Below are 17,632 nucleotides of genomic sequence, written 5' to 3' on the forward strand. Positions count from 1 at the left end.
CCTCCAGTAACCAAATATGAACCAAATATCAGCATATCCTGTTTTAGCCCAGGCCCCATCAGAATGTTTTGCAGAGTATATACATAAGGTTGATTCCACCCCTATAATTAGTCACAAACTCTCCTTTGTGAGGAAGCAAGTGCCAGTGCTTCAGTCAGAGGGACTCCTCATGACATCTCTGCCAGAGGGACTCCTGCCATGTCATGCTAACCCTCAGAGAGCCAAACAGCACAGCCTTTCTCATGGCTTGTGACTTACCAAGAGGAGACAGATTCAAGCCTTCAAACCTGAGTTTGCAGAGTCAAGTTTTTCCATGAAAGAAGTCATTGTGCTTGGCCCCTCTCCCTAGCCAGGGACTCGAGGGTCACAGCCAACACACACAGCAGCATCTCACCACATCAACATGCTCCCCAGGGCCCTGCCTGTGTTACAATTTCACTTCTCAGAGCCCTTCCAGCCCTGGAGAATGCAGGCAGTGAGGCCAAAGCCCACGGTCAGGCAGTGGCGTTTTCCTTCCAACCACCTGAGACAAGCAGCTCGCACATTTTCTTCTCTGCTTGTTGAAAATGCTGAGAATTGCAGAGCCTGGCTGGCATGAGATCCAGTTCCAGATATCTCTGCTAAGAGCACCAGTGATTTTGTTGACCGCAAATATCATGCCAAAAGGCAAAAATTTATTTCTTTCTCCAATGCTGAAGTTACAAATCACATCACACTGATGAGGAAGCTATAGCTGGAATCTCAGGTGGAGTTTACGGTCATTGTTCACATACGAGGATATAAACTCCTCAAGGTAGGAGAGCATATCAGAAAGCCATTGAATAAATATGAATGTTCAAAGCTGAAAGCCTCAGTAGAGGGCCTAAGAAGGCAATATCAAAGATCAATTTCCCCATTCGATAAGAATTTGTTGAGTGCCTATTATGTGCCAGGCACTGTGCTAGGTCCAGAGATACACAGTAAATAAGACAAGCAAACTTAGCCCCTAATTCATTCATTCAAGAAAAAAATCATTGCACATTTACTATGCAGTAGACACTGTTCTCTAGATACTAAGGAGACAGGCGTGAACAAAACAGATTAACATACCTGCCCTTGTGCAGTCTGAATTCCAGTAGGGCCACCTGAGTCTGGTGGGGAAAGTAATTCAAACAAGAGAGCAGTGGTAAAAAGAGGAAGAAGTGGATGCTGTGGGAACATGAGATAGAACAGTACTCCTGGTCTGACTTTTAGACAGGGTTTCTCTGAGGAGAAGATTATTTGAGCTGAGATTGGGAAAGTGAGAGGAGATTATCCAACTGAAGGTAAGGCGTTCCAGGCAGGGGAACCAGCAGAGGTAATAACCAAGGGGAAAGTGGCCTAAGATGAGGCTGAAGAGAAAACTGGGAGCAAATTGCTGGCACTCTGTACGCCATGATAAGACTTTCTCACTTTGGACTTCTGCCAAGATGGAGGCATAGGTGGAAACACTGTACCTTCTCGCACAACCAAGTTTAAAGACAACAAAGTTTTGGTAAAACAAATATGCATCCATAATACAGAAAATTAAACTACCGAAGTCTGACAACAAGGAACCCTTCAGCTAGACCGGTAAGAGGGGCGGAGCCAGCGGCTGGTGGAGTGGGGTTGCTCAGAAAAACTTGGCCAGACCGACCCAGGCACACAGTCGGCAGTTGGCAAATCCCCAGGTGTGGGGCTGTGATGGGCGGACCCAGTGAGGGTGCAAGGCGGCTGGCTGACCACAGTAACACATTTGAGCGTGCATATAAATCAGTGAAGGAGTGAGCAGTGAGACAGACCAAGCAGGCACCAGCAGCGGGAAGCAGCAGAGGGGACCGCTATTGCTCCCTCTCTGACCACTCCCCCACATACAGTGTCACAAACCAGCCACTGGGTGGCCCCACCCTGGTGAACACCTAAGGCTCCCCTCCTCATACATAACAGGCAAGAACAGACAAAACATGGATCAAGAAGAACTCAAACTCCCAGAGCCCATAATTCTAAGTGACAAAGAAATAGCCAAATTTTCAGATGCACAGTTCAAAACACTGGTGATCAGGATGCTCACAGAACTGGTTGATTTTAGTCACAAATTAGAGGAACATATGAAGGCTAAACTAATTGAAATGAAGGGAAATGCACAGGAAAGAAATGGTGATGGAAAGAAAACTGGGACTCAAATCAAGGGAGTGGACCAGAAGGAAGAAAAAAATGACCGAACAGAAAACAATGGAGAAACAAGAATGAAAAAAATGAGAAGAGGCTTAGGAACCTCCAGGACATCTTTAAACGCTCCAACATCTGAATTATAGGGGTACCAGAAGGGGAAGAGGAACAGCCATGAGTGGAAAGCTTATATGAACAAATAATGAACAAGAATTTCCCCAATCTGACAAAGGAAATAGACTTCCAGGAAATCCAGGAGGTTCAGAGAGTCCCAAAGAAGGTGGACCCAAGAGGGAACACACCAAGGCACATTATAATCACATTAGCCAAGATTAAAATGAAGGAGAGAATCCTAGAAGCAGCAAGAGATAAGGGGACAGTCACCTATAAAAGAGTTCCCATCAGACTGTCAGTGGATTTCTCAAAAGAGACCTTACAGGCAAGAAGGGGCTGGAAAGAAGCATTCCAAGTCATGAAATCCAAAGACCTACAACCAAGATTGCTCTATCCAGCAAAGCTTTCATTTAGAATGGAAGGGCAGATAAAGTACTTCTCAGATAAGATCAAATTCAAGAAGTTCATCATCACCAAGTCCTTATTATATGAAATGTTAAAGGGACTTACCTAAGAAAAAGAAGATGAAAAATATGAACAGTGAAAGGACAGCAAACTCACAGTTATTAACAACCACACCTAAAACAAAAGCAAACTAAGCAGAGAGCTAGATCAGGAGCAGAACCATAAAAATGAAGATCTCATGGAGAGTTAGCAACAGGGGAGTGGGAGGAGGAGAAGGGGGGAGAAGGTACAAAAAATAAGAAGCATAGATGGTAGATAGAAAATAGATGGGGGGAGGGCAAGAATAGTATGGGAAATATAGAATCTAAAGAACTTGAGACACATGGTCATAAACTAAAGGGGGGAATGGTAGGGGAGGAGTATGCAGGGTGGAGGGGAATGAAGGGGGAATTAGAACAACTGTAATGGCATAATCAATAAAATTTTTAAAAAAAAGACTTTCTCACTTTGTGCTAAGTACAATGCAAAATCTGAATGGTTTAAAGCAAGGAAGAGACACCATCTGATATGTGATTTTATTTTTTATTTTAATTTATATTTAAATTTTATTTTATCATTTAATGATTTTATTTTTTTTTAATATGGAACACTTCACAAATTTGCGTGTCATCCTTGCGCAGGGGTCATGCTAATTTTCTCTGTGTCATTCCACTTTTAGATACATGCTGCTGAAGCAAGCCCTGATTTGTGTCTTTAAAAGCTTGTTGTGGCTCACCCTGGCCTGTGTGGCTCAGCTGGTGGGAGCATCATCTCATAACAAAAGAGTTGCGGGTTCAATTTATGGCTGGGGCACATACCTAGGTTGCAGATTTGGTGAGGGTGGCCTATCGATGCTTCTCTCTCACATTGATGTTTCTCTCTCTCTCCCTTCCTCTCTCTAAAAGCAATGAAAAAATATATCCTTGGTGAGGATAAAAAAAAATAAATGAAAGCTTACTGTGGCTGCTATGAAGAGGGTGGTTTCTGGGGATGAGACTACATAGAGTATAGCATTTAGCAATGTTTGTAGTATTCCAGGTAAGAGATAACTTCAGCTTAGACTAGAGAGCAGGAGACAATGAAAAGAAGTGAATAAATTCAAGGTTTTGTAGGAAGTAGCCTCAACAGGACTTACTAAATAGATTAATGAGGGAAGAGAAAGATAGTCCACATAAACAAAAGGTTTTCAAAAGCATCAGATTCTTTTTAAGCTTTTTTCATTGAATTTCTTGTACCTTCTACATACTAGTGAACCATTTCAGACCATTCAAGTCAAGATGTTAGAATAAAATGGAGTACTATATAGGTGTGCAATACAGAAAGTGTGGTTACAAGCAAAAGACTAGTCCAAGCTTGTGTTGCCAAGTTCTAGCTCATTTCCTGAACATAGACCTGTTCAATCTAGATGCCAGGTCCTATGCCCTCTCCCAGACTTCGTGGAGGTCAGAAGCAATAGGGGAGAAAAAAAGTCAATAATGCATGAGAAAGCACTGAACAGTTTCAAAAGAAGCCAAAGCAAATGCAGGAGGGAAAACTTCTTTCTTTATCAAAAGGGGAATCAGGAACAGTTTACAGAGGAACTGTTTGAGCTCAGTCTTAAAGAACCAGTAAAGCATTCTCAGCATTTGTGTAATAGACATACTTTTTGAATTCCTTCTATGTTCCAGTCACCACTGAAGGCACTACAGATACAGAAGAGAATAAAATAGATAAAATCCCTTCTCTCATGCAGCTTACATCGTAATAGGGGAAATAACAAATAAGCATAACAAAGTAAATGTCATGGTATGTTGAAAGGCAATAAGTGCTTAGAGTATTTTAGCCTGGCATTCAAGTACCTATGTGAGAAAGAGGATGTGATTTTAAATTACACAGATGGTCAGGAGAGGGCTCAGGGAGAAGGTAATCCTTGAGCAAAGACCTGACTGTGAGCTACTGAGCTTTGCACATGATTGGAGACGAGAAGAGAAGAGCATCTGGGGAAGAAGAAAAGCCTGTGTGGAGTCCTTAAGACAGGAACTTGCCTTGTGTGTTCAAAGAACAAGAGGCCAGTGTAGTGGCAGGAGGGAAGTCATCTGGGTTGTATGTGGAAGAGAAGATCAGAGAGGTAACAAGGCCAGGGGCACATTGTGTAAGGCCTTGTAAATAGCCATGGTAAAATAACAGTGAAAGAAAACTCTATAAATGCCCAAATGTATAAACAGACTCAATATTGCATTGAGCATCATGGGCTTTTCCAAGACTAGTCCAGGGCGGGCAGAAGTGATTTCTTTTATTGGAAACCATGTGGCCAAGTGAATGTGATATAACCGACTCTAGTAAAACCGAGGCTTATCAGGCTGGCTCTGGAACAAGCCAATATTGCTGATTTAATTTGATTCACATGTGTTGGACACCTGCTACATTTACCTGGCCCTGAGCTTGGCTTTTGCAGGCACATTCCTGGCTATTTCCTCCTCCTAGGAAGATGTTCCCAAATGCAAAATAGAGTCATTGGGGAAGTTTTTCACAAACAAACAAAATTTAATGACCGTCTTGAGACCAATTAAGAAAGACTCTCTGGGAATGGGAATAGGCATCAATGCTTTTTTTAAAAATTGATTCTTACAGCTCAAATGGACTTGAAAAGTCCCTACTACCCATGTAGAGGCTTCTATGGGAACATGTATTTTTTTTTAATTTTTTTTATTGATTATGCTGTTACAGTTGTTCTATTCCCCCTTTCATTCCCCTCCACCCTAGCCCCCCATCCCCACCATTACCCCCCCTTTAGTTTATGATCATGTGTCTCAAGTCCTTTAGATTCTATATTTCCCATGCTATTCTTGCCCCCCCATCTATTTTCTAGTTTCATCACTTAGAGTATTTTAGCCTGGCATTCAAGGCTTGTTGCTGTTCAGACCCAGCCTCTTCATCCATCTTTGCATCTTATTCCTATTCAAATAATCTCTCCACTCCTGTCAAACTTTTCCCTAGTAATTGCCATGGTCTTGAGTCTTCCTTCCCTGGAGTACCCTCTCCCACACCATCCTCTCTAGTCAAACCTGGAAGTCTCTGAGACATAGTTTAAGCCCTTATGTGAAGCCCTCTTGTAGTGTTCCAGCCTGGAGTGATCTCTCCCTACAGTACCCACAAGGCACCCCAGTCTAGATCAGGGTTGAACACACTTTGTCTGTAAAAGTCGAGGTATGAAACACTTTAGTATTGAGGGCCATAAGGTCTCTGTTGCAACTGCTTCACTCTGCAGTTGTAAAGCAAGCATAGACAATAAGTAAATGGATGTGGCTTCTGTCTGATAAAACTTTATTTATAAAAACAGGGTCAGATTTGGCATTCAGGCCATAGTCTGTCAACCCCTGCTGTAGACCACTAATATAACACTTCACCTACCACACCTTGTAACATTAGTGATATTTCCCATCACTGTCATGTCTACTAGCTAGATTCTAGGTTCTGAGGAGAACAGAGGCTGCATAAATATTCTCAGGTGTTTTGAAACAGGACTAGGTAGTCAGCCCTTGGCTTGAAAGTCCTCTTGAGTCATTTCCATCTTTTATGTCTATTATAATTCTAGCTTTATCATCTTTCATACGTACTTCCAGCATCACCCCACCCTGTACACTTCCTTATTCTTCTGATGCAAGCTGGATCAGACACTTCCTGAACCCAGTATGAGGAAATTCACTCAGCAATAGTCAGTGAGTAACTTAGGCCACATCTGCTGGGAAGTCACTTTTCATATGATAATTTGGAAGACTAAGATCATCAGAACTTCCTCTCTAAAGATAGCTATGAGAACAACAAGTTCTGATGGTCAAAGGTTAGGTAAAAATTAGTCCACAATGGTGGCCCATCCCATCAGAAATTGCAGGTGTGGGAAGGAAAGTGATGCACAGGAAAGGGAAAAAAGCGTAGGAGGGGGCCAGCGTGCTTGATAGGGAGGCAAAAGAAGAGGAATTTATCCTCACCCTTTTCAAAGAGACATCACTTGGCCTGTTTCCTCATTTATATTGGGCACCTGAAGTTTTATATCACAAGGAAAATGCTTTTGATTTTCTATATTTTTGCCCTCAAAGAGAATACACTTTGCTATTAAGAAGAAAGATCAACATTTTGTGGTTGTTTATGCACTTTTGTCTATTTTTACATACAATCCAAAGTAAAGAACAGACACCCCAAAGGGACTTCAGGAAGTTCTATAGTACATACAGTGTAACACTAAGTCAGTATTTCACAGGACATTTATGAGAAAGCCACAGGAAGGAGTACAGAGGTTCTCTGAAGAGTGAACAGCCATAAATTTTAAAAGACACTACAGCATAAGTGACACTTAAAATAGTTGGACACAGAAAGCAAGGCAGTAAATCTCCCTGCTTAGCCACTGTTCCAAGCCACAGCAAGCATCCAAGCACAGGCTTATTTTAAGCCTCCAAATGGTCAGGAAAGGGGAACCTCGAGAAACTCACTGACACTTGCCCCTGCACTTTGCTGGCACCAAGACACAATTCCCAGGCCTGTTTCTTCCCCACCATGTCTAAGAGGAATGACATGAATGAGTTGGTTGCCCCCGAAATAGACAGGTATTGAAAGTCCATCGGTGGGAAAATGAGGACCTATACACTTTCCCTAATAAATCCTTCCTTAATCCTGCATTAGCTCTTGAAACTACCCAGTCTGGTTCTATGCCTCCTTGTGTCTGTGTGGCACCAGAGGCAGTGTGACAGAGTCCCAAGGCTCAGAGGCAGATGACAGAAGGAAAGAGAGGATCATGACCACTTTGTAGAGTGGAGAGGAGCGAGGTACCTCAGAAGATCTTTTCTAAATCCTCAGCATCTATTTCCTCATTTGTAAATAATTATTTTAGTCTGTTCAGGCTGATATAACAAATGCCACACAGTGAGTAGCTTATAAACAACAGAAATGTTATTCTCATAGTACTGGAGACAGCAGCATGGTTGCAGTCTCATGCAGGCCCTCTCCCTCACTCATGGCCAACCCCTTCTTGCTGTGTTCTCACAAGGTGGCAAGGGCTAGAGGTTTTTTTGGGGGGGTCTCTTTTATAAGAGTATTAATCTACTTGTGAAGGTTCTACCCTTATGACCTAAGTGCCTCCCAAGGCCCCATGTCCTAATACCATCACATTTGGCATTAAAATTTTAACATATGGATTTGGTAAATGGGTAGGGGGAGATACTAACATTCAGACTGTAGTATATGATATCATGTAGACTTCCAGTCAAGCTGGCAGCATAGGTAAACACAGCTCACCTCCTTGCACAATCACATCAAAATTACAACTAAGCTATAGAATAGCCATCACTCAGATCTGTCAGAAATTGAGTTGAGGGGAAGTGGACTGACAACTACAGAATTAAAGAAACCACAGCTATCCAGACTGGTAGGAGGGATGGAGACACAGAACAGGCTAGTCCCACACTACATGTGGTAGATAAAAATTTGGGAGGAATATCTCAGGAGCAAAGTGTCCAAGCCTAACACCAGGCCCCTCAGGACTGGGTTCCAGTGCCAAAAGAAAGCCATAACATCTGGCTACAAAAGTCAGTGGAGATTGAGTCAGTAAAAGAAATGTCAGGAGTCCCAAGAAGTTTCTCTTAAACAACTCACACATGAACTTACTCAGACTCAGTCCTTCTTATTCCAACATTAGGATATCAGCTTGAAAGGCACCAGTGGCATATGGGGAGAAACTGAAGTGTCTAGTGTCAAGGTAAGAGCTGGGGGACAGCTTTCTACCAGACATAAAGGAAGGCAGAGGCTATCATCCCTCTCCTGAACTCTCCCCCTATTGAACCACAGAGCAGGCAGATGGGGACCATATCTGAGACTCCATCAACCTGGCTAACACTGTTTGTCCCCCTCTAGAGATCCCATGAGTCTCCATCCCACCCATCTTGAGGGCCCACTCAAGCTGTTGATGGTGGCTTTTCCATGTGAATGACTAGTCTTGGTTCATGCTCCACAACTTTGTAAATCCTCTCAAATAAGCCACAGCTAGCCTCAGTGAACTCCCAGTCCCCATACCTCTAGCTAAGTGGCCCCAGGCGCATATGGCAACAGCCAGCTTAGGTTCACAGCTTGGCTTCACCTGGAAACTTCCAAGCACAGCAGAAGTAGCGGCAAACTCAGATTGCTTTATAGTTCAGATAGGTATCCCTGAGCAGAACACAGGTGGGGGCTGACCTTGCTCTTCACCCTAAAAACCCCAGGGTCAATACACCCAATGGATAGCTACCGACCACATCAGAGTACCACTACCCTGCACCTGCACAGACCATCACTTGGTGATAAGTGGTCACAGCCAGTTCTTGGAGCTGACTGGCCTGGGTAAATCCCTCCCATTGACCTGCCAACAGCATTCAAGCTTCAACTAAAGAGGAAGGTGTACCCAGCCCACATGAAGAGTGAACCTCAAGGACCCAGTTTCGGTGATAATGGTGGCTGTGCAACTGGAACCTATAGGACACCTACTATATGAGGCCACACTACCAAGACAGGAGGTCATAGCAGCTCTGCCTAATACATAGAAACAAACACAGGGAGCCTGCCAAAACGAGGAATCAAAGAAACATGGCCCAAATGAAAGAATACAACAAAGCTCTAGAAAAAGAGCTAAACAAAATGGAGATAAAGCAATCTATCAGATGCAGAGTTCAAGATATTGGTTATAAGTATGCTCAAGAAACTTAGTGAGGACCTCAGCAGCCTAAAAAAGATCCAGTCAGAAATGAAGTGTACACTAACTGAAATAAAAAATAATTTATAGGGAAACAGAAGTAGAGTGGATGAAGCTGAGAATCAAATCAATGATTTGGAACATAAGGACACAAAAAGAGCCATTCAGAACAAGCAGAAAAAAGATTCCAAAAGAAGAGAATAGTGTAAGCAGTTTCTGGGACAACTTCAAGAGGTCCAACATTCACATCATAGGGGTGCCACAAGGAGAACAGAAAGAGCAAGAAATTGGAAATTTATTTGAAAAAATAATGAAAGAAAACTTCCCTAATTTAGTGAAGGAAATAGACATGCAAGTCCAGGAAGCACAGAGAGTCCCCAACAAGACAGATGAAAAAAGGCCCACTCCAAGACACATCACAATTAAAATGCCAGAGGTTAAAGATAAAGAGAGAATCTTAAAGGTAGCAAGAGAAAAGTAGCTAGTTACCTACAGGGGAGTTTCCATAAGACTGTCAACCGATTTCTCAAGAGAACCTTTGAAGGCTAGAAGGGACTGGCAAGAAATATTTAGTCATGGAAAGCAGGAACCTACAGCTAAGATGGCTGTACCCAGAAAAGATATCATTTAGAATCAAAGGGCAGACAAGAAAAGGCTAAAGGAGTTCATCATCACCAAACCATTATTTTTTTTAAGATTTTATTTATTTTTAGAGAGAAAGGAAGAAAGGGAGAAAGAAGGGGAGTGAAACATCAATGTGTCATTGCCTCTAGTGCACCCCCTACTGAGGACATGGCCTGCAACCCAGGCATGTGCCCTGACTGGGAATCAAACTAGCAATACTTTGGCTCACAGGCCCATGCTCAATTCACTGAGCTACACCAGCCAGGGCCCAAACCATTATTATATGAAATGTAAAAGGGAATTATTTAAGAAAAAGAATAAGATCAAAACTGTGAACAATAGAATGGCAATAAATACATATCTATCCACAATTGAATCTAAAAAGCAAACTAAGCAAACAAGAACAGAGACAGAATCATGGATATAGAGGGCATTTTAATGGTTGCCAGATGGGAGAGGTATATGGGTGAATAGGTAAGAGGATTAAGAAGTACAAATAGGTAGCTAAAGAATTGTCATAGAGATGTAAAGTACAGTATAAGAAATGAAGTAGCCAAAGAACTTATATGCATGATCCATGAACATGAACAATGGTGGGGGGATTGCCTGAGGGAGTGGAGGTTGCTGGGTGGAGAGGGGCAAAGGGGGAAAAATTAGGGCAACTGTAATAGTAAAATCAATAAAATATAATTAAAAGAAAAAGAAGACCACCACAAGGCCATCGGTCACCACACCAATTGCAGAATAGTCTGCCTATGCCATTATAAATCATGCATATACTGCTATACTCATTGTATATATGCAAAAACCACATCAGAGTTTTATGTACATATACACACATATACAGAGATAATATAGATCTAACCCTTGCATGAAAAAAAGGTATAAACAACGTGCCCTATTTAGTATTTGGTACAAAGTGAATACTAATACTCGTAAATTTCTTGCCTCTATTTCTTGCTACCCTGTTGAATCTACAAACCAAGAAATTCATTCTGTTCTTCACTCCAATTTGCTATAAGTTGGATAGGATCAAAGTTTTGGTAGTATCAAAACTTATGCCACAATAAATATGAATTACCAACTGAAAAATCATTCAGGATATGGGTACCTTACTGAAGGGTTCACTCTATGCCATGTTCTGAGTAGAAGCAGAAAAGAGGTATGTCCTCTGACATCAAGGAACATTTTATCTTGTTACAAACGTCAACGCAGAAGTCTACGTACTTGAGAAAGCAATCTACATACTTGAGGAGGGAGGTTAAAGAGAGGACTGAATTAATAACAAAATATCACAAATTTAGGGGTTTCAGTTCTCTCCTGAAAATTCAATTCCCATCTCTCCATCTAAGTTTCATGTTGACTATTGGGCCCCTTCCCATGCACATTAGGGCTTGCATAGCATTATGGAAGTGTAGTGTCTAGAGCCAGAATGCCTGGCTTTGCTACATGCTTAACAGCTACATGACCTTGGGCAAGTTCTGGAAATTCTCTCTGCCTTTGACTGTAAAATAGAGGCAATAACTGCATGTACCTTCAGGGATTTTGAAAAGGGTAAATGAGGTAATATATGCAAAGTGCTTACAATAGTACCTTGGCACACAGTAAATGCTCAGTTAATGTTAGTCATTTTTATCTTGGTAGTATATGCTCTTGCCCCAACCCTCCCATCCTTAAAGTGGAGGAAGCAGGGAAACTTAAGAATGCCCTTGGGTATTGTATTATATACTTGAAAGTTGCTAAGAATGTAGATCTTAAATGTTCCTATCACAAAAAAGAAATGGCAATTATGTGACATGAGGGAGGTATTAGCTAACACTATAATAGTAATCATTTTGCAATATATAAATACATCAAGTCAACACATGTACACCTTAAACTTACACAATGTTATATGTCTCAGTAAAGCTGGAAAAAATATAGAATACTGTTGGGAACCAGGTCCTGGACACACGGATAAAGAAGGTAGATTCGAACTTCCCTCAACTCACCTTTTCATCAACTTGCCAACTTCATGCTATTTATATTTTTGTTACATATTTGATAGTTAATTTAACATTCTTCTTAGTCATGTTATCTTTGGAAATTTTAGCCTATATTATATAAATTAAGCAAGAAAAAGGTAAGGGCTTTTGCTCATTACTGAACCCAAAGGGCGAAAAAGTGTGAACTTTGAAACAGGAGTTGAACTGTGGTCATGTCTCATAGCCTTTATGAGTCTTCCTTTCTCGTGAGTAAAATGAGTTAATAACCTGTTTCTGAGGACTGATTTTAGAATCAAATGACAGTAAAATATAAAAGCATTTTGTAAACTCCTGGAGTCGAAAGCAAGGATGGCTGCAGGGTAGGATGTCTAGGACCCCAAGGGGAAGGCAGAGTCTCAGGAGAGATTCTGGACCTTTTGTAAAGCCCCGTTCTAGACGAGAACAGTGCCCCTACTTGTTCCTCATTGTGACACACTGGAATAGGGATTGCTTTATTGGTTTTCGAAGGAACCTTTGAGGAGGACGCCGACTGTCCTGGAGAGTCTCACTCATAAAACACAGAGAACTCCAGCATCTGAGTAGACATGATGGGGAAATGGGTCCAAAGCAGCACCAACAAGGATATATGGGATTAGATAGGCCAAGAAAGAAACATAGGTGTGAATAAGACACCCCTCTATGGGAGACAGGGAGGAATGTGGCAAGGACAAGTCCTGTTCTTCATCCAGTACTTGACCTATGGGGTCCCCATTCCTAGACTCAGTTTCTTTTTAAAGAAAAAATATTTTACTTCTTTCTTTTATTTTTAGGGAGAGGGGAAGGGAAGAAGGAAGAAAGGGAAAGAAACATCAGTGTGTGGTTGCCTCTCACATGGCCCCCACTGGGGACTGGGCCTGCAACCCAGGCATATGTAATGACTGGGAATCAAACCGTGACCCTTTGGTTTGCAGCCCGCGCTCAATCCACTGAGCTACACCAGCCAGGGCTAGACTCAGTTTCTTGTACAAATAAATGTTGGAATCAAAATTAAAGTAGGGTCTTGTCTCAAATCAGTTACCTATTACCACTTGAGGAGGCTTGCAGTCTTTCACCTTTTCATGTGTTATATACCTGCTGTGTTTTGGAGAGATTGAATTTGGCAAGTATTATGGAAAGTTTGTTTAACCTCTTACCATAATTACCTTCAATTCTTTCTATCTTTTGTGGAGCAGAAGAATTACTAGCCAGCTTTATTGTACCTTTTTGTCTTCTGCATAAGAGTTTTGAAGTCAGTCCCACAACACACACACACACACAGACACACACACACACACACCCCTATCTTAAATTCCTCTCCTTATTCTCCTTGGGTGTTTTGGCATTACTGACATTAGAACTTTTTAGATTTCTTAGACCTGAAGACCCCCAGAGGTAAAAAGCAGACCACTGAACTATATTTTACTCTTGAAAAGGAAAAAAGTGGAAAGTATGGTGTTCTTTGGGGCATCAGCTTGAATTTCTTTTTTATGTCCAAAAACTACCCTCCAGATATACAAAAAAAGTTGTCAGGAAGGAGAGGAATCAGGTGATTGAGGGAAAGAGGTGTAAGAAGAACTTCACAGAATTCCTTTTATTACCACTTAGATTTTGAGTCATGTGTCTATATTAATTACTCAAAAATAAATGAATAACATCTAAACTGGACACCTAGTTCAATTCCACAAATATTTCTTGTACCTTCGTTATATGCCAACAACCCCATGGTATCTTCATCATCACACAGTCCATAGAAACAGGACTAACAGCTTGGGAAACACCCTCGATTTGCTGGTAGAAAGGAGAGCAGAGGAATGAGCCAGAATCACAGTTCAGTACCCTTAAAATCACAATAAGGAACTCACTGCTGTAATTGGGTTTTATTTTTGTTTAAATGTTTCTGTGAATATTCTGGAAGAGACAGCTGGCCAGGACATCCCCATGCCAGTATTGCTGCAGGTAACATTGCTGAAAATAGAAAAGGATTTATATACTCTGAAAACTTACACAGCTAAAAAAAGGGTTTTGTTGTTCATTGGCTGTTCCCTATCCACCAGAGCTTATCAGAGCAAGTCTTGGAAAGTAGACTTGGCCAGAGGTAGGTTAGGACAAATTTTTTTAAAATGATGATGATGATAATTGTACCATAATTCTAGAAATAGAACCTAGTAATATGTCTATATATGTTTAAAAGTTCAAACTCTTTTATCCTTCACCTTTAATACTTTATCTCTGAAAGTTATGTAGAAAGCAAGTTTCATTCCAAAAATATCATTCTGTCAAGAATCTTTTTATGTGAAAATTCATTATAGTTATGAAAGTCTCCATTTCTCTGTTGGCAGTTGTCTGCTCAGAAATAATGAACTCCCTGTACCTTTGTTGTTACCAAGGGCATAAGACCAAAAATTTATTCAAGGCTCTTTCTGGAACATGGCAGGAACCATTGTGTCTAATGTGTCACTCTTCGAAGTGGTATCAAGAGAGACAAGCCAGCACGGGCCTGCATGTCTGTTGTCCTGCCATCCTCCTGAGCCCAGAAAAAGAATGAAGGCCCAGAAGAAAATGACCACAGTGTTCCTACATGCACAGTAAAGATTGCACCTCCTCTTCATTATTCTCCTTGTAATCCCGCTGTTCTCAACCTTAATGAACTTTTCATGGCATCTCAGACCTTTGCTCAAAGCCACGGTTCAGAGACTGACTCATCACAGTTCATTCAGAAATGCTTATCAGAGAGACAGAAGAGGGCCTCGAGATTGTGCTACAAATTTTTCTGCTAAGCACACTGGAAGTATTTCTAGATTGGTATAGGTTGCAGAGGGAAGAAATATAATGAAAAGTTAAATTGCAGATAAAATAAAACAAACAAGACTTTTGTTGCGCCATCTTTACAGAGCTTAAATGTAAGCTTTTTATATTTAGTAAACCAAAAACCTCATTCTGTTCCATGGCTTTGGAAGGATTTTTCTTCCTTTCTCTAACCAATGTCTCTGAAATGGCTTCTCTGTTCTTTAAATACTACAGATAACTCAAAGTTTATAACACAGTCACTTTATTTCATTCAAAAGCAGATGATTTCTCCTCAGATGTTTAAAAACAAAACCCCATTTTCTAGGCCATCAGCAGTTTTGCCACTTTGGTTGCTCATGTTTCTCAGCTCTCCAGTCCTCCAAATACTGAGGTCTTAATGGATAGAGTGGGTTTCCCCTCTCCTTTCACATGCTGTTTTATTTCTTGATTTGGTATAAGAATCTATTTTTTCTTTACCATACTTTTATTTTGAAGTAATCTCCATTATACAAAAAGGTTGTAAGCTTAAAGAAAAGTTGAAGGAACTTTTTCTACCTGATCCATCTGAGACTGAGTTGACAACTTGATACCCTATCACCCAGTGTATATTTTCCTCAAGCTTTGCCAGTTGTCCCAATAATGTCCTTAATAGCAAAAGAATTCAGTCTCATATTATACATTGTATTTAGTTGTCATGTCTCTTAGGTCTTCTTCGATCTGGAACCATTCCTTGGATTTCTCTTGACTTTCATAAATGACCTTAACAATTTGAAGATTATGGGCCTGTTGTTTTAAAATATGCTCCTCAATTTGGATTTGTCTCATATTCCCTCATGATCAGATTCAAGTTAATGCATCTTTGGCAAAAGCATCCTTATTGCACCCAATCACATGACCATGATTTCCATTGTACCATTACAATTGATGCCAATTCTAGTGATATCTGCCAAACTCCTCTATTATAAAGATATTTTTCTCCTTATAATAAGTATTTTATAAAGAGGTGCTTTGAGACTATGGTATATATCTCATTCCTCATCGAACTTTCAAATTATTCATTTGTTTATATCTTCATGGTCTTGTGGATTCCTGTCTGATTCAGTGGTCTATAATCTATTGCTCTCCTTTTTTATTTAGTGTAAAAAATATTTCCCAGTTTCAGCCAATGAGAGCCCCTTTAAGATGACTCCTGTACCCCTAAATGTCTATATAATTCTTTGAGAACTTCATTATTTTCTGCCACAAGATATTTCAGGCTCATCTTAAACTTTAGCAACCAAGATCTCAATGTCAGGTCTATTTATTGGTATTGGAGTTTACTACTGTGAGGCTCTCTCAGTGCACAGAACTAGAGATATCTGTATATGCATGTGCATATGTATGTATGTGTGTGTGTATATATATATATATATATATATATATATATGCATACACAAATATGCAAACATACTTGCTACATTTCTAAATTTATCTATACACTGGGACCCAGGAGTCCTTTCTTATATCTCCAGTTCTTACTGAACACCACAAGATTTATTCTATTTTTCACCTTTTCAATATTTGTAACTCTCTGCTGTCTGCTATCTTTAATGTATCTATGCATCTACTTAGTTAATAAAACTATCTCTATATAAGCAATCTTCTATCACCACTGCCTCAAAGTCCATATGGATTTAGTCCTCATCCCATTCAGGTTCTGACAACCCTCACTGGATCGTCACCATGACCCCTCTTCACCCTGTTCAGGCTCCATGCCCCATTCTCATTTACCATGACACCCCCCTTCTTCCTACCCAACTGCCTTCTTTGGCCTCACAGAATGGCTTTTGGACTAAATTATTTAAGAAAGGAAGGGAAATGAGGAATTGGTGGTGTCAAAGTTTCTAAACAGAAATCAAATTGCTTCCAGGCTACAAGCTAAAGGGCAAGATAAGTTATTAAAAAAAAGGACTGGATGCTGGGCAGTGCCCAGCCTTTGTACTTTGTGTTGGAAGGAGGAAAAGGATCTCTTGCCAGGCAGGCCCCTGATTACTGCCCTAGATATAGGCAAGATACTTGTTTACAACATTAAATCTTAAGTGGCCAGGGACTCAGACTCTCACCCTGACCTTCTGTCCTCCTATTATAAGGACCTTTGTGATTGCACTGAGCCTACCTGTATAATTCAGGATAATCTCCCATCCCAATATTCATTTGTAATCATACCAGCAAAGTCTCTCTTGCCCTGAAAGGTAACATAGTTGTAGATTTCAAAGATTAAGATGTGGATATTATTGGGGTGTTTATTCTGCCTATCAACCAAAATATCAAAGAACTGATTAACATGTACTATCATGCATTGTTGCCCAAAATATAAATTATTATAACATTTCTGGAGGCAATTGGACAATGCATACCAATATTTCTAAATGATCTTAATGCCACCTCAGTAATATAAACTAAGGAGATATTTGGATACAGAGATATATATTCCAAGAAAGTCACCATACTATGGTTTACTTACTGAAAAGTTAAAAACAATGTTATTATCTAGAGAACTGATTAAACAAAAGTTCTGATATTCATATAAAAAATCTTACGCAGCAATTTAAAAGGGCGATATACATCTCGATGAGGAGACTATCCAAAATTTATCAATCTATCCAGCAGTATATGTGCATCTGTGATTGGAAGGAACAACATTTGTAGTGGTCAGGATTATTTTATCTTTGTATTTTCCTGTCTAACTTGTATTCAACAATACATGTCGAACATGTATTGGTGTTTTTTAAAATAACAATTTGAGCCTATTAATTAGCAA

The 17,632-nt window shown here is 40.4% G+C and overlaps 1 protein-coding gene and 1 non-coding gene across 2 annotated transcripts in view; one reads left to right on the plus strand and one right to left on the minus strand.

Moving 5' to 3' along the window:
- ADAMTSL1 (ADAMTS like 1) overlaps positions 1 to 17,632 on the plus strand; it is a 948,619-nt gene that overhangs the window by 859,245 nt on the left and 71,742 nt on the right. The gene's annotated exons all lie outside the window — the stretch shown is intronic.
- On the minus strand, positions 3,321 to 3,424 carry LOC119044770 (U6 spliceosomal RNA). The gene has a single exon (XR_005081675.2). It is a non-coding gene; the product is annotated as a U6 spliceosomal RNA (small nuclear RNA).

The sequence above is a fragment of the Artibeus jamaicensis genome, unplaced genomic scaffold, assembly GCF_021234435.1.
Source record: "Artibeus jamaicensis isolate MK-2021 breed Jamaican fruit bat unplaced genomic scaffold, CSHL_Jam_final scaffold_1964, whole genome shotgun sequence".
NCBI lineage: Eukaryota > Metazoa > Chordata > Mammalia > Chiroptera > Phyllostomidae > Artibeus > Artibeus jamaicensis.